A 25,055-nucleotide genomic window follows, 5' to 3' on the forward strand; every position below is an offset into this window, starting at 1 on the left:
TATGCCGACCGAAGAAATACTGTAGTAGCGCCACTCTGCGGTTGTCAGAAAAATGTATCTTAAATGAGAAAATTACGTGTTTTTTCCTAATAACAATCGGCAGGGCCCTTTAACAAAATTGTTGGGTCCAAACGTGTGTATTTTGTAAAAATATGTACTTTGTTCTTTCTGATACGATTTTTAAGGAAATGTATGTAAAAAAAAACAAAGCGATGTTGCCTTCAAGATTCCCAACCGCTTCAGGAGCATGAAGTTTGCAAAAGCACGGCCTTTGAGATTGGACTTTGTCACTCAAACGAAGCCGTAGCTGGGAGGAGGGCAGCCGTTTAGGCCCCAATTGTTGGGTTTAGGAGGTTTAGGACTGCGGATCCGGATCATGAGACTGAAATAATCAGAAGAATAAGAATGGGCTGGGGTGCGTTTGGCAGGCATTCTCAGATCATGAACAGCAGTTGCCATTATCCCTCAAGAGAAAAGTTTAAAACAGCTGTGTCTTTCCAGTACTTACGTACAGGGCAGAAACCTGGAGTCTTACGAAAGGGGTTCTACTTAAATTGAGGACGACGCAACGAACTATGGAAAGAAGAATGATAGGTGTAACGTTAAGGGATCAGAAAAAAGCAGATTGGGTGAGGGAACAAACGGGAGTTAATGATATCTTAGTTGAAATCAAGAAAAAGAAATGTTCATGGGCAGGACACGTAATGAGGAGGGAAGATAACCGATGGTCATTAAGGGTTACGGAATGGATTCCAAGGGAAGGGAAGCGCAGCAGAGGGCGGCAGCAAGTTAGGTGGGCGGATGAGATTAAGAAGTTTGCAGGGACAACATGGCTACAATTTGTACATGACCGGGATAGTTAGAGAAGTATGGGAGAGGCCTTTGCCCTGCAGTGGGTGTAACCAGGCTGCTGCTGCTGCTGCTGCTGCTGATGATGATGATGATGATGGGTTTACGGTACCTAGGTAGGCTTCCTTATTTGTAAAGTATATACAGGGACTTATTGCCAAACCATGAGCGAGCTTTAAGCAGGAAACAAACGGTGCGATTCGGCGTCCGATCCGACGTGCGGCGCTGCATGCTCCGGCATACTAAAGCCCCTATTCATAGCATGCACGTACGTCATTCAAGGCTGCTCCGCGACTTCCGGTTTACGGCGGCGCCATGTTGGCGAACCTATAGGCCTATGCGCGCGCCTGTTGATAAGGTTCCCCAAGATGGTGGAAGTTAGCGGAAGCAGACGACAATAGCGGATGTGACGTTACGTGCATACTATGCATACCTTCTACGGCGTGCGGCATACGACGATTCGGGGCACACGGTGCGTGCATTCGAAAGATCGAGCGGCTCGTAAACACCACCCAGATCCAGCCCCGCAGCTTGAGTTCATATCCACGTCGAGAAACGCAATATAAACAACTCTGCACAACATTGCTTCGCTTTACGCAAACACTGTCAATAAATTTGTGCCCCTGCGAGTGACAGAACACTTCACGACGGCGCGTCGTCCACTGACGGCTCCGCTAACAGCCAGCGATAGGGCCGGTAGGCCTAGGCGGACGCTGCGGCCAACGGCGCTTGCGATCCAGCGCGAGCTCGTTGAAGAGCGCTTATTTTTGCCAAAACAATTAACACTGTACACTTAGGTCGCCGGTAATTAAATACAATTGGTTTACTCGACGCAGTCATTGCGAAGGGCAAACGTGCAATCGAAGCGAGCAGCCTAGCTCAGACGGTCGGTGTGTGCTGTCTGCCCGCAAAATGCCTTCGCATCGCGGCTCCCGATTTCGCCAGTAGCTTAGTGCTAGTGTACTAGGCGCGGCTTTGCATAATAAGCACACGTTCGAAATAGTTTTACTTAACTGGTAACTATTTCGTGTCGGAAACAAACTGCGGCAGGCAAGGAAAAAAGAAAAGACTGCGAGAAACCGGCCTGCCAGCGCCGCCTTCGTGGAGGGAACGTCAGAGAGCGTCACATGCCAGCCGTGCTGTCATTGGCTGCGGCCAAACGACGGTACGGTGGTGCGTTTGTCGGACGCGTTGGACTATGAAAATCTGCCCGTTTTGTCGCACGCCGGACGTGCGATCCGGCGCTTCGGCACGGCAAAACAACACGATTCCGGCTGCCGGTCCGGCGCGTCGGACGCCGGATCGGACACCGAATCGGACCGTGTGTCTCCCGCTTTAGCTGGCGAACACGAGCCGATCAGCGCGCCGTCCGTGCAGCTCCGTCTGCCTGCAATGGTGGATGGCCTACGGGCTTCTTTGGCACCTGCTGAGCACAAATTCATGATCACCGCTCATATATACGCTTGCTATGGCGCTGTCTGTCGTGTTTTCGAGAATATGCGCCTTCATCTTGAACTGGTGAGACCATACTTCCTCTTAGCTTCTGGTATTAGAAGCAATTTTTTTCTGTGATCATTCTACTATTATATGTTACTAGGAAGTTGATTAAAAATTATGCAAACAGTTGCCGTGCATAAAAAATGTTTAAAGCAGCCAGTCTGCATACTCCTTCATAATTATGATTTTGTCATCGGTTCATTTTTCAATAAATCATTTTTACAAGCTAACCAGTGTTACTAGAAAGTTGATTGAAAATGAAGCAAATGAACACCTGTGCATCAAGCAAGACTGTCTGGCACCAGCCATGTTCACTGAATAATTATAAGCTTATTTAATAATATTCATGCATGTTCTGTCTCTTAGGTTACGTACCTTAAAAAGCATAATTATTTTTATTGAATTCCTGTTGAATGGTGTTTCCAAAAAGTTAAAATAATGTGTATTAACATTCTAGTGACCTTTTTTTAACATAGTGAAGTTAGAAAAGAAGTAACCAACTTTCTTTTGACAAACGTTACTAAATAGTAAAAGTCTATAGGATGTTACTAAAATTGCTAGAAAGTTCACAAATGTTCTAAAGAAAGTAAGGAAGCATTCCTTATGGGAGGGTAAGGTCCGGGCATGTGTCTTGACTGACACTGTTGCCTATTCTTCTTGGGTGGTCTGCGTCTGTCAGAATAGTTAAGCCTCGTTGTGCTTTCGCCAGCGCTAGCCGCCGACCATTCGGATTAGTTGTCTCGTAACCGCACGTTGGGTGTGCTGCATTAAAGTCCGCTACTATAAGTAACCGTTGCTTTTCATCCTTTAGAGCATGTTTCAATAGTCCTTCGAAACAGTCTGCCCTATCTTTAGGGGCGCTATAGATGTTGAGCTCAAGAAAGCTAGGTTCATTCCTGCCTACGGGAATGATTTCGGTGAGTACGTGCGGTATGCGTTCGGTGCTGAGTGTGTGGTCGATTGCGGTTAATCCCTTTGACACTAATGTTGCTCTTTTAATCAACCCATTCTGGTGTTATTTGTGTGCAAAAGTATTGTATCCAGTCAGTTTAGGTTCAACGCATGTTTCTTGGTGTGCCAATATGTGTGGTGTTTGTGTCTGCGCGTGTATGAACTGCGTAAGATTTCCTCGCTCCCGGCGAAAACTGAGGCAGTTCGATTGCCAAATTTTGATAGGTTGTGCTTGCGCTACATTTTGTTGTCTAGCCATGATCTATTGTGAGCTGGCCTGAAATAAAGGGCGTGCGAATGGATGTGTCCGGATGTCTTCTGTCGCCTCAAGCGGGCTAACACAGATGCGTTTCGGGGTGGCGTTGTGGGTGAACGACTGATTTCGTCAGTTTGCCAACCGAACGATATGTCTAGTCGTACGTTCCGTACTGCGAGCACTAACCACCGTCTTTTCGTCAGTTTCAGAAGCCATCGTCGAAGACGAAGGCGAGGCGTCCATTGCCGCCTATAAAGGTTGCCGCTGTCGTCTTTCTGCCTCCTTCTGCCGGCGCTTAGCTCGCCGAAGTGCCTTTTCTTGACTCGTTTCAGCCTGCCACTTAGCGCGGTCGTACCGCTTTCACTCAGTACCAAGCATAGCGACCCCTGCAGGATGGTCCGACGCAGCTTGCCCCTTTCTCCACTGGGACTGCACAGACAACTTTGGCATAGATCGACCAGCGTCCTCCCTCCCTCCTTCCATCGCACAACGGCTGAACTTAAGCACAGGCCCGGCTATAGCGAGAAACTGCCAGGCGGCTGAGACAGCGGCGCCATCTCCCTTTCAAGGTATCGGTGAGTCACGTGGTTAGTCACCTGGACACAGCTGGCGAGGCGGCAGCCCGTGCAGCGGCAGCAGCGGCTAAGGCCGCTAACATCTCTGATAAAAGTTAAAGATAGCGACATTCCTCCTCACCCGGCCTCTCATTCTCCTGGCCCTCTTGCAGCTGGCTCTTTCTCTCGTATCTCGCCCTCGCACTCCGCCTGTTTTATGGCCTCACTGCGCATGCGCCACGCCCTAGCGGAAAAGTCACAAAACGTTTTGGAAGGGGAGCCGGGCGATTCGGGCAGCACAAGCAAGCAAGCGCGCAGGCTACGCGCGCGCGTAATAGCGAATCGACGTGCGGATAAATCTCTTCAGCCTGGCAAAATCTCGGCGTGGGCGCAATGCCGACAAAGTGCGTAGCGTACAGCTGCAACTCCACATTTCGAAAGGGAGTTTGCGTCGGCTTTTTGCGATTTCCGAGCGCTTCGAGAGATCGCAAACGATGTGCACCTTGGATTAGGGCTGTCAGACGACTGGACTCCAGCGGCTGCCCTTCGGAGCCGTCGACAGTGCCAGGGATGTGCGAAAAACACTTTGTGACAGGTACGGACACGTTATTAACACTTTTTAACGTTCACCGTATGACAAAAACTTCTATTGACAGGACCACCATAGATGTCGCCACGGCACCCGGACTTCGGGCCAATATTGTCCAGATTTGTTAGCAGTCAGAATAAACAGACCTGCGGGTTACGTCGCTTTCAATGTGGCATGAAGAGGTTGGCAAAGCGTCCTCGGCAAGGTGCTTGCTCTTCTTTGCCTGTACAGCAGTTGTCAACGAAGTCTATAGCGTAATCGATTGGTGCAGGAAGGGGACTAGAAATCAGAATACACACCAGCTAAATATAAGAAGTTTCAACGCTCTGCGAGGGGAAGGGAACTACACTTGAGAGAATCAAGGAGTACCTAAACTTTTGACAAGTACATACGCACCACAGCTAGCAGCACTACCATGTGTAGTGTGCAACCAGCGAGATTGCACAATGCCTAAAGACGGGTGCTTTGTTTGGGAATGTTAAGGACAGACTGCTGCTCGATATGCAGCTTCAATGAACACTGGAGGGGAAAAAATGTTGGCGGCACTTCAGAAAAAGAGGACTAGAAATGACAGTACAGCATGTGCACCAGTTTAATATGAAAAGTTTTATTGCTCTCCGAGGGGAAGACAACTACACTTGAACAAAGCAAGCAATGCATAAACTTATTGACTAGTGCATACGCACCACACCCAGCACCACTACCATGTGTAGTGTGCGACCAGCGAGTTCGCACAATGCCTAAAGACGGAAGCTTTGTTTGGAAATGCTAAGGACAGACTGCAGCTCGATATGCAACTTCAATGAACATTACAAATGAAAATGTTGGTGGCACCTCAAAAAAGAGAACTACAAATGACAATGCACATCAGAAGTTTCAGCGCTCTCCGAGGGGAAGACAAGTACACTTGAGCAAATAAATAAATGCCTAAACTTGTTGACTAGTGAATACGCACAACAGCTTGCACCACCACCATGTGTATTCTGCGACCAGCGAGATTGCACAATGCCCAAAGATGGAAGCTTTCTTTGGGAATGATAAGGATAGAATCTGCTCGATCATCATCATCATCGTCATCATCAGCCTCGTTGCGCCCACTGCAGGGCAAAGGCCTCTCCCATACTTCCCCAGTCATGTACTAATTGTGGCCATGTCGTCCCTGCAAACTTCTTAATCTCATCCGCCCACCTAACTTTCTGCCGCCCCCTGCTACGCTTCCCTTCCCTTGGAGTCCAGTCCGTAACCCTTAATGACCATAGGTTATCTTCCCTCCTCATTACATGTCCTGCCCATGCCCCATTTCTTTTTCTTGATTTCAACTAAGATATCATTAACTCGGGTTTGTTCCCTCACCCAATTTGCTGTTTTCTTATCCCTTAACGTTACACCCATCATTCTTCTTTCCATAGCTCGTGGCGTCGTCCTCAATTGAAGTAGAACCCTTTTCGTACGCCTCCAGGTTTCTGCCCCGTACGTGAGTACTGGTAAGACACAGCTATTATACACTTCTCTCTTGAGGGATAATGGCAACCAGCTGTTCATGATCTCAGAATGCTTGCCAAACGCATCCCAGCCCATTATTATTATTCTGATTATTTCCGTCTCATGATGTAGTTCCGCGGTCACAACCTGCCCTAAGTAGATGTATTCCCTTACCACTTCCAGTGCCTCGCTGCCTATTGTAAATTGCTGTTCTCTTCCGCGACTGTTAAGCATTACTTTAGTTTTCTGCAGATAAATTTTTAGACCCACTGTTCTGCTTTTCCACTCGTGGTCAGTGAGCATTCATTGTAGTTATTCTCCTGAGTTATTAAGCAAGGCAATATCATCGGCGAATCGCAAGTTACTAAGGTATTCACCATTAACTCTTATCCCCAATTCTTCCCAATCCAGGTCTCTGAATACATCGTGTAAACACGCTGTGAATAGCATCGGAGAGATCGTATTTCCCTGCCTGACGCCTTTCTTTATTGGGATTTTGTTGCTTTCTTTAAGGAGGACTACGGTGGCTGTGAAGCCGCTATAGATATATTTCAGTATTTTTACATACGGCTCGTCTACGCGCCGATTCCGTAATGCCTCCATGACTGCCGAGCTCTCGACAGAATCAAACGCTTTCTCGTAATCAATGAAAGCTATATATAGGGGTTGGTTATATTCCGCACATTTCTCTATTACCTGATTGATAGTGTGAATATGGTCTATTGTTGGGTAGCCTTTATGGAATCCTGCTTGGCCCTTTGCTTGACAGAAGTCTAAGGTGTTCCTGATTCTATTTGCGATTACCTTAGTAAATACTTTGTAGGCAACAGACAGTAAGCTGATGGGTCTATAACTTTTCAAGTCTTTGGCGTCCCCTTTCTTATTTATTAGGACTATATTAGCGTTCTTCCAAGATTCCGGTACGCTTGGGGTCATGACGCATTGCATATACAGGGTGGCCAGTTTTTCTAGAACAATCTGGCACCATCCTTCAACAAATCTGCTGTTACCTGATCCTCCCCAGCTGCCTGCCCTCTTTGCATAGCTCCCAAGGCTTTCTTTACTTCTTCCGGCGTTACTTGTGGGATTTCGGATTCCTCAAGACTATTCTCTCTTCCATTATCGTTGTGGTTGCCACTGGTACTGTACAAATCTCTACAGAACTCCTCAGCCACTTGAACTATCTCATCCATATTAGTACTGATATTGCCGGCTTTGTCTCTTAACGCATACATCTGATTCTTCCCAATTCCTAGTTTCTTCTTCACTGCTTTTAGGCTTCCTCCGTTCCAGAGAGCATGTTCAATTCTATCTATATTATACTTCCTTATGTCAGCTGCCTTACGCTTGTTGATTAACTTCGAAAGTTCTGCCAGTTCTATTCTAGCTGTAGGGTTAGCGGGTTTCATACACCGGCGTTTCTTGATCAGATCTTTCGTCTCCTGCGATAGCTTACTGGTATCCTGTCAAACGGAGTTACCACGGACTTCTATTGCACACCGCCTTAATGATGCCCACAACATTGTCGTTCCTTGCTTCAACACTAATGTCCCCTTTCTGAGTTAAAACTGAATACCTGTTCTGTAGCTGGATCTGGAATTCCTCTATTTTCGCTCTTACCGCTAACTCATTGATCGGCTTCTTATGGACCAGCTTCTTCCGTTCCCTACTCTGGGCTAGGCTTATTCGAGTTCTTACCGTTCTATGGTGCCTGCAGCGCACCTTGCCGAGCACGTCCACATCTTGTATGATGCCAGGGTTAGTGCAGAGTATGAGCTCTATTTTATTTCTAGTCTCGCCGTTCGGGCTCCTCCACGTCCACTTTCGGCTGTCCCGTTTGCGTAAGAAGGTATTCATTAGCCGCATATTATACTGTTCCGCAAAGTCTACTAATAGCTCTCCCCTACTATTCCTAGTGCCTATGCCATATTCCCCACTGACCTGTCTCCAGCCTGCTTCTTGCCTACCTTGGCATTCAAGTCGCCCACCACTCTCGTGTATTTTGTCTTCATCTATCGCCGTTTCCACGTCTTCATAGAAGCTTTCGACTTCCTGGTGATTATGACTGGATGTAGGGGCGTATACCTGTACGACCTTCACTTTGTACCTCTTAAGTTTCACAACAAGACCTGCCACCATCTCGTTAATGCTATAGAGTTCCTGTATGTTGCCAGCTATATTCTTATTAATCAGGAATCCGACTCCTACTTCTCGTCTCTCCGTTAAGCCCCGGTAGCACAGGACACGCCCGTTTTTAGCACTGTATATGCTTGTTTTGGCCGCCTAACTTCACTGAGCCCCATTATATCCCATTTACCGCCCTCTAATTCCTCCAATAGCACTGCTAGACTGGCCTCACTAGATAATGTTCTAGCGTTGAACGTTGCTAGGTTCAGATTCCGATGGCGGCTTGACCGGATCCAGGGATTCTTAGCACCATCTGTTGCGTCGCAGGTCTGACCGCCGCCGTGGTCAGTTGCTTCGCAGCTGCTGGGGACTGAGGACCGGGGTTTGATTGTTGTATTCATATAGGAGGTTGTGGCCAAGTACTGCACCAGGGTGGCGAATCCTGCTCTAGTTAGAGAGTGCGTTACCGGTTGTGGTCACCGGGATCAGGCCACACTCCAGGCCTTGTTTATGCAATTTTATGAACACGCGGATTTTTTTAATCCGGTGGAAAATTGCGCAGCACGGGGATTCGAACCACGGTCCTCTTGCACGCGAGGCGGATGCTCTACCTCTGCGCCACCGCTGCACTTCCGCCACCGTTGCACTGCTCGATATGCAACTTCAATGAACATTGCAGGAGAAAAATGTTGGCAGCACTTCAGAATACAGGGACTAGAAATGACAATGCAGCATGCACAGCAGTTCTTATTTCTAGCGAAAGCTTTCAGTGTAAATAACATAGTAAGTAACACTCAGACTGCAAAGCTGGGTAGAGGTACCCATAAAACAGAGTTTCTACAGCTCGCAAGAACTCCTCAAACTGGTTTTCGTCAAACCTTACAGTAACAATCTCGGCTTTATTTTCGTTAATGCAAACAACAAAATCGCACTCCGACAGTTTCAAAGCGCCCATCACCGCATTCATTTGCGTTTCATAGACAAGTTTCGGCTTCTTGTCCTGAAAGTTTCTCAACGAATTTTAAAGTCTCAATGGACACTTCACTTCAAGAGCTCTGACTTTTCCTCTACAGCCTTAAGATGTGAGTGTTACCACACCATCTGGTGATGCGCCTACAATTGCCATATGCTTAAAGACCTTCAGTCCTACATCGGCAACAGAAGCAGCATGACCCCCTTCCTTAAGGTTACATAAATAGAACTGCTTGGCCTCTGCTTCTTTACGTGTGCCATCTTTCATTGCAGCACTTTGATATGTGGCAGAACGCATAAATAAATTGACTACTCGCAGGTTATCGGGTCGTGGTTCTTTGTTCAAGCTTTGTCCACGAGTGAGGCATGCACGGGCTGCACTAGGCGTAACCATGTATTTCCTATACTGTTCACAGATGTGAATGCACCTGCAGTCTAGTTAAAGACTCAATATCTACCATGTCCTGGTCCGCGTATGCTTGTTTAACCAGGGCAGGAATTCTGGCGCTGAAAGTTTGGGCTTGCTCTTCACGAGGTCCATGAGCGCCGGAATCTTTTGGACAACTGCAAGAAAGTGTAGGAAGTAGACAAAACTTGTGCTGAAATTTATGCAGAACACAGCAAAAACTCGCAGCGTTGCATTAGTCTTTGCTGCTGAGACAATGCACTTCTCGTTATCATTTCTTATTAGTTTAGGAAAGATGCAGTTCTCGTTTTGCTGCTAATAATTCGTGAAGTGGAGTTATGTTGAACTTCACCACTACGTGCACAAAGTTTGTCAGAGGTAAAACACTCATAACACGCAGCTATCCGTAGCATTCTTCGTGACGGCGTGCTACATTTAGCAAATGTTTAACCTAGTCCAGAGGCTGCTGCACTCAAAGGAATAAACTACCTTGAGGTTCCATGTCTGCGGTACACACCAGCTGCTGAGCAGGTGGTGACTGGACCGGCGCTACAAGTAAATAAGCCAACTCTTACTTAACTAAGCCAACCGAAAAACACAAAAAAAAGAAAACAGTGAAATAAATAACATTCTACTGGGCCAATCGGTGACGGCCAACTACACGCTGCGAATTCCATCCCTCAGCTTAATTTAGTGCCTTTGCAATCTGTTTCACACACCCCACTGAGTGCACCGAAAGTTAAAGGCCGCATCAATTAACTACACAACAAAACAACCATCTGTGTGCTTTGCTCAACCATTCCTAATTGTTTGATTCAGCTGGTTTGGTACAGCGCGATTAGCAGCAAACAGTGAACTTTTGCCTATCATTTCTTATTGGTCTAGGTGAGATGCAGTTCTCGCTTTGCTGCTAATGATTGGTGCGGCGGAGTTACGTGAAACTTGACCACTACGTGTACAAAGTTTTTCAATGTCGCAAAGCACTCATAACAGGCGGCTGTCTGCTGCATTCCTGCCCACTGCATGTTACATTTCGCAAATGTCTATTTAAATCTAAAGGCTGCAGCACTCCAAGGAATAAAGTACCTTCAGGGACCAATCTTCCCGCATCTGCTCGTTGAACAGGCAGGTGAATAAGACAATTATAATTTCAACTGGGCTAACACAAACACAAAACAAGAACACAGTCTGAAATAACAATGATGGAGTGTGGTTGTCAGCAATGTGTCGTAATCTCCGACAGCAAGCAAAGCTAAAAAAAGAAAAGACAGTTTAAGGGTACAACACGTGCTATCCGTCTGTCAGGCTCTCTGTTCACACAAGTTTAGCACCTCACTTGCAGTGTGTAGTACTAACAAAGCTAAATTACTCAAGTTAGTCCCCAACGTTAATTTAGTGCCTTTACAATCTGTTTCACACACTACACTCTACTACAAAAGCTAAAAGCCATGCCTATCGACCAAAAATGAGAACCATCTCCGTGCTTCTGAAAATGCGTGCTCTTCTTATTAATCCCTAATTGTTCGAGTAAGCCATTTTTGCACGGAAATGAGTTAAGAGTAGATAGTACGCTTCTCTTTCTCATTTCTCATCGGCTGAGCTTGTGTACGTTTTGGACTGCAAATAATTGAAGTGCATTTTCGTATTGAGCAGCGCAGCCCTAACAGGACATCCATGCACACAAAGAAACAAAAACAGACACACTGTTTTGCTGTAGGTCCTTTTTCTATTTGTGTTTGCCCTGCACTAGTCAATACAATACTCATGTACTAACAACCTCAAATTTTTACCATAATGGCGTGTCGTGGTTACATCAATCTTGATCCACTAGTGCAATACAACTGTAGTGATATTGCAAGTCTTGTTTGTTGGCTTGCTGTGTTGCTGTTTCTATGAAACGGTGTTTCTGTGAGCGTTAGTTAGTACATGCATAAAAAATTCAACTCGTCTAAACATTCACCTGGTGTAAAAACTTTCATCTCTCATGGTACACCAGGCTTAGACATAGCAATTCTACAAGTTCATGCTAATGAGTGGTGCTACCTTCGTGGTAACAGCTGGATCTGCACAGATGTCTCCACTTGTGGCTTGCCTCACTGCATATTGGCGCACATGAGCTTTTGTTTGCGAGTTGGTACATCTAGTTCTGTGGTTTCACTGAGAGTAACAGAGTGAACATTGGCATGACAAACAAAATATCAATTTCCCGTAGCTGTGGGCTCACCTCTATGATTTCCACCAATGCCGCTGTAGATCTGCTATCGGGCCCACCTATCAGTATTTCTAGCTAGTTTCCAGTGTACAACTTCATGAACACAATCACAACTGCTGATTACCTGAGCAGCTGTCACTATGTTTTATTGCTATTTTGCTCAAGTGTTCATAACAAATGAAAAGGCACTTCTCTACTAATACCTTGTTATAGCGAAGCCACAATGCTCGGGGTGACGCATCCTGCAGATTTCTCCGCAGGGTGTCTAAATCACAAGGGAGTGCCTGCGGACAAGGGTCACAGCAACTCTTTCTCTTGGTATCATTTTGCGTGTTGGGACTTGCCACCTTGAAAGTAATGTCATTCAAGGGCTTTGAAGGCTCGAGCTTCTTGGCTACAAATTGAAATGACTGTTATAACTTCGGTTACAATTCTGGGTTACATAAAACTCATGAAGAATATTATTACCTCCCGGAGGGACAATCCAAGCGCACGGAAGAACCGTGCACGTAGGCTCGAGGGAAGCTGCACTGGCTGCAGACAGTAACAGACCAACAATGTGCTGGCATGTTCGACTCAATCTGTAAATACAGAAAAGGACCATCTGAAGTGTGAAAAATTGTCTGTTTGTTAAACATTGCCAGATATCCTGCGTGTAATGCTTTGTTTCTTCGTAAATCCCTGTCCCTTTCAAACACTCCACAATTTATGTTACTGACAAAATAGTCTAACAGATGATGTTAAACAAGAAAGCAATTTCTCGAAACGTGGGCTTACAGTGCAAATGCTCAAAAATTAAAGCTAAATGCAGGACAACAGAAGGTAGAAAGAAAACAGTTAAAGTGGTAGTGCATGAAATACAAAAATAAACTTTTGGAATGTGCATATCGAATGCCAGCTCAATAGCAGCACAAATGTAACGCAACTATCGAACGCCTACTACACGGTAAACAAGTGAAATGACGCAAAGAAAACGAAGGAAAGGTTTGCGCTGGTAGTTTCTTCAGCACGTCGAACGACAGGGCTACTGCTGCTGCTCACGCTACAGTAGTCAACGGCTACATGCACACGTACACGCCAGATGGGTACGCGCTGAGCAAACATGCGCAACATAGCAATGCAGCGTGAGCGAAAATCAAAGCAACAGTTCGTGTTCTCGTGCCCCGCAGAGTTATTACGTTCTTGCGCCGCTTATTTGAGATAAGTTACGCACCAGGGTAAACGAACAGCTTGCGATTCTTGTGCAGCTATCTTGAAGCATGTGACAATAGGTCCTGACATTGCCTTTGGCAGTTTTTACCATGTTTACGTTCACCGAAGAAGCTGTCACCGTTCTTAAGTATCAGTGCTAGATATATGGCGACGCGCTAATATTACGTTACACTCAGGTGGCGTTCAACATCGAAAGTAATCGCACGCGAACAGAAAAATATACTCACCCAGCCGGACAAAGGCCATGCGCCTCGGGGACGGCTCCGGTATCCTTCCGGAGTGCGGCATGAACCACGTTGTAACCGTCCTTCATCGATAATAGGCAAATCGCCCGCAACACTCCTACGGCACTCTGCGGTGGCACTTCATTGTAGATCATAGTGCGAGCGTAGCCTTTTTTTTTTGAAGTGTCGACCCCTCTCCAACTGGCGATCGCAACGCATGCCCGAGGACTGCAGCTAGTCGTTTATGAGCCGCTCCGCTGCCGCAGCACCACGAATGCGTCTTACCCAGCCATAGGTAAGAGCCTGATAGTCTGCCGGAACTATGTGCTGGCCTGCGGAGGCCATTGGCAATAAATACGCTCCACTTAAATGTCACACGGCGAACCAACAAGCTCAAACCAACGTCCAAATCGTACGTGAAAAGCTCAAATGGGCCTGACCGAACCCTTCCAAAATGTTTCTGGCGGTGTGCGGCAGGTGGCAGCACACTAAAACGAAAGAGGCAGACTAGGCCATCCGCTCGAAAGCCGCCCATAGAGTTACACGAGGTGAGACATTAAAATTGTTGTTGGGTATTTGCGCATGAATGTTTACCGCAGTAAAGGCTTGATTAATGTGTGCTATGCTATCAGCGATGATGAACTGCTACGGAACTCGCGGAAATAGGTGTTTTGTTATGCTTTTTGGGCATGCAACTGCGCGCTTGTTTTATGGCATCGGGTTGGCTGCCTGCTTTCTGTTAGAAGAAGGCTTTTGCGGCTAGTTTAGTGGAGACATTCCTTTTAGTTCCGAACGCAGGCACAAAAATTACAATTCTTTGTCTCGCCAATAAGGTATACGTAATGTGCACGATGTTTATGTACATGCCAGAGCTTTCCTTGACTGTGATGTCGTCCACTATCATGCATTCTACTCGTAGGCAAGAACACTGTCGCGGCTTGCACAGATCAACCCGCTTTGCGAGTTATTCCTCTTGCATTGATCACATCCTTTGTGTGCTTTCTAAAGACACTTGCCCGGTGTGAAAGCAATAAGATGAAAGTTTCGCCGGTACACTACAAAGGCGATGCATTTGCAGCACTATGTTGCTGCCGTTTCAACAGCTTGGGTGCGTTTGCGCTGCCCGAAATGTGTACGTGTGTACGTGCGCCATCAACGCGGGTCATCTCTGATATTCTGGTCGTTTTGTCAACACACTGGGATTTATTTATGCAGTGAAACAGCTCCTAGGCTACTATGACATACTCGTGCCGTTGGCTCTCAAGCGCAAGCATCGTGCACAGTGGAACCTATAAGTCATTTATGAACAAAGCGTATCATGAACGAAAGCTATACATAAAAATAGTTTCCATCAATGAGTACTTTCCCCCTTTGAGCAGTTCCAATTAAGCCACTATGAGTCAACAGACTCTTGAACTTTATCCTGCCGAGATGGGCAAGCGGAGAAAGCGAACTCTCAATAGTCAAAATCACTTGCACTGGTAGTGAATAGGTTGTCCTCGCTAAACACAGTTATATGTTTGCAGTGCCTAACGAAAGCGTGAACTAACAAAGTTACGGGCACTCAGTACTGCAACAATACCACATGTTACGTTTCTAGAACGATGAATGACAGAACACAGCGTAGGCACTCCATAGATTCATACACCTCTTTACGATAGCGCGATCAGAAAAAACAAATCTGAATGAGCACTGAGAATAGCACTCGTGCATACGCTTCCCCACGCCTGAGCTCCGTACCCCATCAACAAAGCAAAAAGCACCGTTAGTACACGTTTGCACATCTAGTACACTTGAAATCAGTCCCTAACATAAAACAAGAACTGAGCTCTTAAACGACACGGTTAGCCACGAAACTTAGCTAAAACATCCGAGAACCATTGCTAATGCCTCGCTGCGGAAACTCCATGGCCAACTGTCATGGTGGTGAATGCGCAGAGACGCCGGAAAGAAGAAAAATATTGCGAAAAGGGCGCGAAAAATACCACATGGCTCCTCGCCGGACCTGCAGTTAAGTTTCTTCACTGACTCAAATGCCACGTGACGGCGCTCCACCAATTTTGAGAAGCAGACCTTCTCTCCTGCTCTTCTCATGCTCATCGCAGCAGAGGCGGCGGCAAGATATAGGCATGTCCCTACCTTTATTAATTTTATTCAGGTACCTTAGCTGCGGTGAGTCACGTGTCGTCACTTATTCACTTCAAGGTCAAACAGTCACGCACCGCGAAACTTGTTCAATTAATACCCCTGTCACACGGACAGCCTTCACCGAGGTTAAGCTAACTACGGTGAGGGCTGACCGCAGTTACCGCTAGCAGCACGGCAGAGGTAACCATAGTTAGTCCCATAACCATGGTTACCGCAAACCGAGCTTCACAACCTCGATTTACTCTAGCAAACCGAGGAACAGGCAAGATGGTGGACGCACACACAAACCACTTGAGCACAGAGCAACACACGACGTGAAGTATTCTCAACAAAGCCTACGGGACGTGCGATAGTTGTAACGTAAATTAAGTTATAGAGGTTTACGTGCCAAAACCACTTTCTCATTATGAGGCACGTCGTATTGAAAGACTCCGGACATATTGACCACCTGGGGTTCTTTAACGTGCACCAAAATCTTGGTACACGGGTGTTCTCGCATTTCGATCCCATCGAAATGCGGCCGCCGTCGCCGGGATTCGATCCCGCGACCTCGTGATCAGCAGCCCAACACCATTGCCACTGAGCAACCCAGGCGGGTAGTTGTAATCTGAAGGAGAAGAAATAATGAGGACAAACTGCTAACACGCCGCAAGGACAAGATACATAAAAAAAGAGATGCAATGAAATGCTTTGGCTCTTGTAAATGCTACGCCGGTTACGGCAACCAGTGTTGGAAGACTTAATGTGGAAATAGGCAAGCTGATCAATATTATTGAGTTATGAAAGGCTTTCAGCATTAACGCAGTGAGCGTATATTTTATTATGACATATATCTGCATGCTAATTATTATTTCTTTATCATACACCACGATCTTTCTTTAAATAATTTTGCACGCATGATGACCACGTGATCGCGTCGGTTTGCTGAATCGAGTCCATGTAGCACTTTAAAACCGCGCTCACGTTAACCGCGGTTAACCTTGTGAACCATGGTTAAGCTTAACCGCGGTTATATCTGCTCGTATTACAGGGGTATTAGGCAGTAGAGCTTTTAGCTTTAAAAAGCGTCCGTCCATCCCGAAAAAACTGTCGTTTTCAAGATAACGCCCGCAGCAGCGAGTGAATTCACCTTCGTGCTGCCTCTCCCTTCAATTCGAACCCAGCGGCAAGGAGCACGAGGTCGTGGGATCGGATTTCGGACGCGGCGGCCGCATTTGTATGGGGGTTAAAACCCGTATACTTAGATTTGGGTGCACGTTAAAGGACCCCAGGTGATCGAAATTTCCGGAGTCCTCCACTACGGCGTGCCTCGTACGCAGAAAGTTGTTTTTGGCACGTTAAACCCTATCATTGTATTTTAACTCAGCTGCGAGAATACAGAGCACACGCACCTGTCAGCTGTCGGCGCTCTCTGTCGCTATTGCAGATCTCTTTCAAGATGCGGGCCTCGCAGCCTCGTCAGATGGAGCTGCCGCCAGAGTGCAGTTGAATCTAGGTTCATAATGGTTCAACGCAGTCGGACCATTATAACGCAGTCGGACGCCGTCGACGCAGTCGGACGCCGTATAACGATCGGAACGACATCCGCGCATGTGGTGCCGCCACCTGCACTAGTTTTCTTGCGTGATCAATTCACCTTGCGCCGCCACCGGTAGCAGTTCGTGTTGCCGCAGCGCTGTTGTTTGTACTGCTCGGATAAGATTACTTAACATTAATATTCACACCCATGCTGCGTGGAGATGAGCACGTGGCACATTGCTTACGCATACATAGACAACTCTCAGATGCTTTTCTGCGTGATTTCTTTCCTCCCGTTTCGAATTGCAGTGATGTAAACATTAGGAGCCTTTGCAATTGCTCCTGCTTACGGAGTAGTGTTCGAAGAAACAGTCGTGCCGAGGAGGCGTCCTTTATTCTGTTTTAAATTAGTTTTCCGTTTGATTCTACCCCACCATAAGATATTTCCAATAACCTCGGCACCATGGAGGAAGACGCCGTCCTTAGTGACAATCTGAAAGACAAACTGTGACAATGAGTAAATTGCGCAGGTGCTCATCCCCTCACTGTACATATTTTCTGATGACAGTTCGCATTAACAATGAATAAAGCGGGCATGCGTATTTATGGGTGATTTCCTATTTCTATACAGCATTAATTCTTGGTATAACAGGGAAATACAGTCTTTTTTTTATCAGGCAGAAATTCTCCCCGCACGTGATACTCTTGGTCGCGTTATTTACGTGAATATATAATGTTATGAAATACACGTTATTGTCGGAAATTATGCCAAGGGATTTATATTCCTTATTTATTCCAAGGCTTTGTTCATCCATAAACCCGGGTAAAGGCTTTTCGGCATAAAAGCAGTATCGACGTGCTTCTGTTAGGTACACAATAAGAAGTCATCTTTTACAGCATTCTGTAGGTTATTTACTTGAGGCTGGATTTGACGTCAGACTTCCACGATTGTAGAACATAAAGCTAATTCTTCAGTTCCTCAACATAAATGGAGTATCCTTTCGGTCAAGGGGTAACAGTGCTACGTGAATTCATTTTCACAATTACTAGAGTGCAACAAAGTACACGTCATTGTCGTACGACATTTTTGCTAGATAAATAACTGCAAGGGGCCATGACCCAGCCTAAAACGATATCTTCACCAGGAAAGATAGCTTGTTATGTTCTTAAAATAGGGAAGTTTAGTGTTGTAGGTACTCTCGAACCTTCCGGGTCCTCTGATGTTGCTTTAGTGGTATGGCCTTTCCATCTGCTGGAGTGTAGCTTGCCCGCATAGCACAAACTGCGGTGAGAGTTGGTGTTGTTAGGCACGGAGCACGACGAGGTGGCGACACAAGAGCGCTCGAAGTAGTTCTATTTTTGACAAGCTGTGTTTTCGTAGTAAATTCTCCACACAACAATGATCCCCAACACAGCTAACGGAAACAACTCGCATTTTAACTTGTGCGAGTTGTAACACGCAGTGTACTTTGCTCATGTTCTCCAGACGAATTCGCATTTCCAGCTTCTGCATTTTTGCGATTTGGTAAAGTAGAAATTGGTCATGCCGATCAATATGGTATGATCGCTTTAGGGTACATGTGTAGAACACAAATATAGAGAATGATTTGAGGTTGGTATTGGCGCATTTTTGATCAAGCAAATTTGTTAGTGCAGCTTTTGTTACTTTAGGTTAGAGAGCCGATACCTGCAAAAATAAATCATTTTTATAGAGCTATGGAACAAAGAGTTCTGGGGAAGACTGCCTTTAAAAATGCGACGATCGATAGACATTTCTTGGACTTCACCGTGATAGCTTTCGCTCTATAAATCAGGCTTCTGCTCTACAACGAATAATTGTGAATTGTGTGTTGGCATGTTATTTTTATTTTGCCACTCTAGTTTTATAGCGTTGCTGTCTGAAAGAGACGTATTAAAACGTTTTCTGTCCACCCCCGTCCCTTGTCATTGTTTGACTTCTTCAATCTAGACATCTATTATTAGTTCGATTCGCTTAGGCACTCATGCAAGCATTCTCCTGTGTGAAAGTAAGTGAGCTCTTTCAGAATATTTATGACTGTCACTGTCTGCACAGAGAAGCTGCTCTAATTTCCTACACGGCCTGACTGGCGGCGTTTCGCATCAGGGTATAGCTAGGCTGGACCATTCTTACATAAGCAATCAATGAACAGATTTAAGCGCTTGTATCCAATAAGGTAGCGCGGGAATAATGTGTTCAAGGTCATACTTTCACGGCTAGAGGTATAAACGAGCCTACGGTATACCTAATGTTTACGGAGTGCAGCGAAATAGCCACACATCGTATAGGCGGTCCTTAAAGCTTCCTTCTGTCGACCTTCCTCACAGTGACCAATGTTGTTGTCGCAATGCTCGTACTACTGTGACAATGTGAAATGAAATTATGAATGTGGTGCATTGCGCAAAGCACAGAATATAAATGAAACCAAACTCCCACCAACACCAGGTAAATGCGCCCCTTGCCTTCTTCATTTTTCGATAGGTCCTTTTGCGCTTAGAAATGAATTTATATTCTCAGAAAAGAACTCTTTATTACTTAACTATTGTGATGTAGCGCGAAGCATCAACTCACAGGTTGCCGTTATCCCTCAAGAGAAAAGTATATAATAGCTGTGTCTTACCAGTACTCACCTACGGGGCAGAAACCTGGAGGCTTACGAAAAGGGTTCTACTCAAATTGAGGACGACACAACGAGCTATGGAAAGAAGAATGATAGGTGTAACGTTAAGGGATAAGAAAAGAGCAGATTGGGTGAGGGAACAAACGCGAGTTAATGACATCTTAGTTGAAATCAAGAAAAAGAAATGGGCATGGGCAGGACATGTAATGAGGAGGGAAGATAACCGATGGTCATTAAGGGTTACGGACTGGATCCCAAGGGAAGGGAAGCGTAGCAGGGGGCGGCAGAAAGTTAGGTGGGCGGATGAGATTAAGAAGTTTGCAGGGACGGCATGGCCACAATTAGTACGTGACCGGGGTTGTTGGAGAAATATGGGAGAGGCCTTTGCCCTGCAGTGGGCGTAACCAGGCTGATGATGATGATGAAGCATCAACTACAAGAAATCTCCGGCCACAATGGCGTGAACGCAACGAAATAAATGCTTAGCTACTGTTGTTTGTTGAGGGAGACAACCTTCTTTTTATTTACAAATAATATACTGGTATTTTGATTCTATTTCTAAGCTACTCTCCTTGTACACAGCCTTGTCATAATCATCAACATCATTTAGTCTCAGGATTTCGACATAATATACTCGGAACGTTTTACTAAAGCTAGCCGTAAATTGAAGGGTCCAAGAAATGTTCTCACGCATTGAGTATCCCGGTGTTGGCAAAGTACTCCTTCCTGTCTGTGTGGTAAAACTTGAACGGTAGTGCTCCCACGCGGTACGGTGTCCTTCCCTCCTCCTGGTACAAGGTCCGGATATCGTCAGCGCTGAAGAGGTGCACCAGGACTCGTCTTCCAGGGAGTTGCTCCCCTACGATGGGACCATACTTTCGATGTATATCCCAGGCAGCTTCGTTTAGATTCCTGATTTTGTACCTGCCTGAAAGCAAAGAGACAACATAAAGTTGATATTTTAGAACATCTGTTCTCATTTGTCAACTAGAGGAGGGGGGTGTATCGTGGCGATGTTATGTTGCAAGATATGTGACGAAAGAATGAACATTTTCGAACGAAGATGGGCTATGGAACCTGTGGATAAATGATGAAACGTGGACAGTAGCATTTACGTCGAATCTTTAATGTAAGCAGCAGTACAACTTGAGAGAAACGCCCTGGTCACTGCCGCATTGTATGCCTGCAAGATGTACGGATTGTGTCAGCAATTATGACGCCGTGCGGATGCGAAATCTCATGTTCGTCCATTACATTGCATTTAGCTGTGTCTTAAACTAACCGACTCGCATTCTTCACCAGAACTGCCATATAAGGCTCCAGCAACCTACAGTTATCATTCTGACCTTGGGGGTGGCGTTCTGGTGTTCCTCGGAGCACTTCAATTTCACCGTGACAGTAGGGGTGACGACATACGTGCGAGAAAGAAGCAACTCTTCAACAACTATGAAGCACAGCAGGATTTTCCTGTCACGGTTTTGTGTATCCTACTTTGAGGACGTTGTTTCTGCTACGATTGGTGCATTCGATGAACTAATATAATGTCTGAGCAATTTGCGCCGATTTGTATTACTGCGACAGCAATTATATCGACACCCCAGGCGCATTTCTGCTGTCGGCATCGCCGTCTCCGTCCCGTGAGCTTCCATATGAGTGAAAGCGTGTGATGGTGAGCTGGCGAACGCGAGCGATGAACGTGGCCCAGATGCGTGCTCTCCTGTGGCGCGCGAGGCAGAGGGTTAAGGCGATTGAAGAGGGGCGTTCTTCTCCGGCGGCGGTTGCGGTGCTTCGATGTCCTCCTCGCCTGCCGCTCCGTACAGAGTGGACACAACCGCGGCTTCTACTACAGCGTTAGCCACGCGAATTTCAGACGCCGTTGTTTACGCCTTTGGCGGGCGACTTAGGGAGGCGTTGCCGGCGCTCGTGTGTCTTGAAAGCGGCCTCCGACGTGGCTAAATTGCGCTCCCACGCGGGCCTCACCTTCAAAGCAATCTGCGATCATTGCAGAGTGCACGTAGTGCCGGTAGCTTCGTATACGCCGTGCTATCGACATTCCGTGAGCGTTGAAGTGGCGTACAGGGGTGTATTGGCTGGCGGCTGGTGCCGAGATTTCTAACTCCAGCGTTTCCACAGATTATTTACGCTCTGATAGAGTCATGTGTGTTCATGTTTACCTGTGCGCGCGTGACACCATGCCGGTTAATTTAGTTTCATTTTCAGTTTCAGTTTATTTCTGTGATAAGCAGATATACATGCTTACACAGGTATACAGTTAAAACACGTTGACGGACTAGTAGATTTGAATTCATGATAGAATGTGTAAGCGCGAATGAACAAGGAAGTAGAAAGAAGCAGACACACAAAGACACTGCTGTCTCTGTGTGTCTGTGTCTTTCTATGTCCTGGCTGAGTCACACTTACGCATTCTGTTATTGTTAGTAAGCGAATGTGTACAAGTTTGCACGGCCGATAAATCTACTATCCTTACTTCGTACAGCTATCTACTAATTTGTTATCGCTATCGGTGCTTGGCCTTTCGGGCGGAACTGCGCATTTTTTTATTCTCTCCATTCCTGCGAAGTTTTCATCTTCTCTTAGTTCTGAATCGAAAAGACGAATGAGTTCTGCTGGCCTGAACGACATTGCGAAAGCGCTAGCTGAAACTCAAGCAAGCAGCATAAAAGAAATTCTTCGGTACTGATGGAGCTGGTGTCTAAGCCGTACACTTTCGCGACAGACAATAACACTGATGTTAACGGGATCTACATTTCAAACAGTGAAGTTCGGTCTGGGCTAACAGATATCTAATGATCCGTAAAATTCTATAGTGGTTGTTTAACATGCTCAAGCTTGATGTTGAGGCTTTCGTAATGTTAGGATGAAAATGAGCAACGCCACCGCAAAAGCGAACAGCTCAAAAAGGAACTCAAGGAGGGCACGAACGATATTACACAGCTGAAAATATATTGGAGAAGGGTTGAAACCTAAACCATTTGATACATAGTTGAAGGAGTTTCATACCACCAGTCATTGTGGCATAAAGCTCTCTACTTGTCGTTTGTGTTTTGTGACTGTTTTCTTTCCTTCAAATGAAGGTATATTCCCGTAGTATAAATTTCGAAGTTCAAGGGGTATTCGTTGTGTGTAGGGAGGTCCTTCCGAATGAATGAGGCAATATCTCTGAGGTTCTAAGGTAGAGATCACTGAGAAGTGCATAGATGTCTCGCATCATGTGTCATCTAACGAAAAGAGAAGATCGCATGCTATCAGAAAGTTCTGCTCGATAGCTGCCTGGGATGAAATTGTTTCAGCAGGAAAGAACGCAAAACCACTTGCAAGTTATTTCGGTTTTGATGTCGATCATTCCCTCCAGAATAATTAACATCTTCGTCCCAGAAACTAAATTCTGTTTGCTAAAGCCAGAGAAGCAAGGAAAGAAAATGAGCGGAAGATTATCTGGGCAGCACAAGGGAAAGGCCTTATAAGGAAATTCAAAAAATCGGTAGTTTGACTCATTGAGTGCCAGTACGATTAGGCGCTGATTATATAACATACCTTTAAGTTGTAATGTAGATTCTATAGTTTTGGTATTGTTTACTATGTTTCTCAGTTTTTTCATCAATTTCTTAAATATAAATACATACACTCGACTTTCCTGTTCTCGAGCGGACTTGTACAGGCTTCGATAAATTCCATATCTACTCACCAATGTTGCTCGGCATTTGATGTAATCAATGTCTCTACCTTTCTTATTTATTATGAAAATGAGCATTCCTATTCGTGTAATGGTAAAATTGAAAGGATTGCTATCACCTGGCATTTAAATATTAAACGTGTTTTCTTCATTATCAATTCTGGTTTGCTTCATGTTGCGCAGCATAAGCTTGATATTGCAGCGACGTACCACTTGCCTTGTAAGTGATATTTACGAACGTAATAATAGCGAAACATAGATCAATATTGTAAACCACAACTTTGACGACGCTGCCCTATACTCAGAGACATTTGACAACCATCTGCGATATCTCGAGGGATTGCAGAAAGATAGCAAGGCCGAGAATGCAAAACTGAAACGAAGAAAGTGCCCGTTTAAGTTCAGCATCGAGTAAGCTGGGTCACAAAATTCCATTAGGAACTGTGACGCCTAAGCAAAGCAACGTTTTGCGATACTGAATTTTGTACCACGGAAACTATAGAAAGATCTATGGCGTTTTCGCAGTACTGTTAACACTTACCGTCAATGCATCCGTAATTTCAGCGGTATCACTCTACCTTTCACAAAACCGCCTCACAAACACGATGAATGGACATGCATGGAAGGATTCGAACGAGCCTTTTCGGATATCAAGAAAATCATAACTGAAGCACCAGTGCTTCGCGTATACGACGCTTCTAGACCGTGTACCTACTGTATTGTGCGATACATCTGGTGAAGAGATTGGTGCCCTGCTGAAGCAGCTAGGCGACAAAGGCAATTACCATCCCGTCACTTATTAGTCCTGTAAACTACTCAAGCACGATGTTAACTACGCCATCACAGAGAGAGAATATCTTGCCATCGTAGGTGCGATTGATAAGTGGCAGTGTTATCTTCATGGGAAGCCATTCATTGATGTAACGAATTATTCTGCGCTACAGTGGCTCAAGGATGTCAACAATCCCCAAGGTTGGCTCTTTCGGTAGTCGGTAAACTTGTCAATGTACGAGGTAAACATTAACCACCAGGAGGGCATAAGAAATGTGTAAGTTGACGCACTTTCCTGTGCTCCTATAGTGCAGCTTCTCTCACTCACAAGCGATACAGTCATCGTCAAAAAGGAACGTCTACGGAAGTTATGTGTCCATTGTAAACAGCGCCTAACCATTCTCAGGGACACTCGATAGTTTGGGCATGTCGGCGTGAAGATATCTCTTATGTCTCCACCATACCGTATAATAACCGATGTTGCCAACTACATTCGACCTTTTGACACTGTCTAGAAATGCAAGAATTCCAAATAAAAAAAGCACGGATCACTTGAGTCGCTGTCTCTAGCTGAAGATCTTATAGATATCCTTGCAATTGACGCGAACTGAAGATTTTCTGGATACGGCTCACCAAAACATTCTACTTGGTCATTCACCATGTCCCTCGCTATGTATGGGTGTTCGCTTGAAATGAAAGCAGCGAAGCCTGCATTTCATACTGAAAAATAACGGTTGCTGGCAGCAAACAAAGGAAGTTCTTTTCAGATAGTGTAGCAGGGTTCACACCAGGAAATTTTAAGCAGTTCATAAAGAATGACCGAATGAACCAACTCTTTACGTCATCTCTACATTCACAATGCAAATGTATGAACGAGCGGACAAATCAAACCATAGACACCTCACTTATATTCCATATCATCTATGAACCACAGAAGTCTAGAGATAGGCTGCT

Source organism: Dermacentor variabilis, chromosome 11 (assembly GCF_050947875.1).
Source record: "Dermacentor variabilis isolate Ectoservices chromosome 11, ASM5094787v1, whole genome shotgun sequence".
NCBI lineage: Eukaryota > Metazoa > Arthropoda > Arachnida > Ixodida > Ixodidae > Dermacentor > Dermacentor variabilis.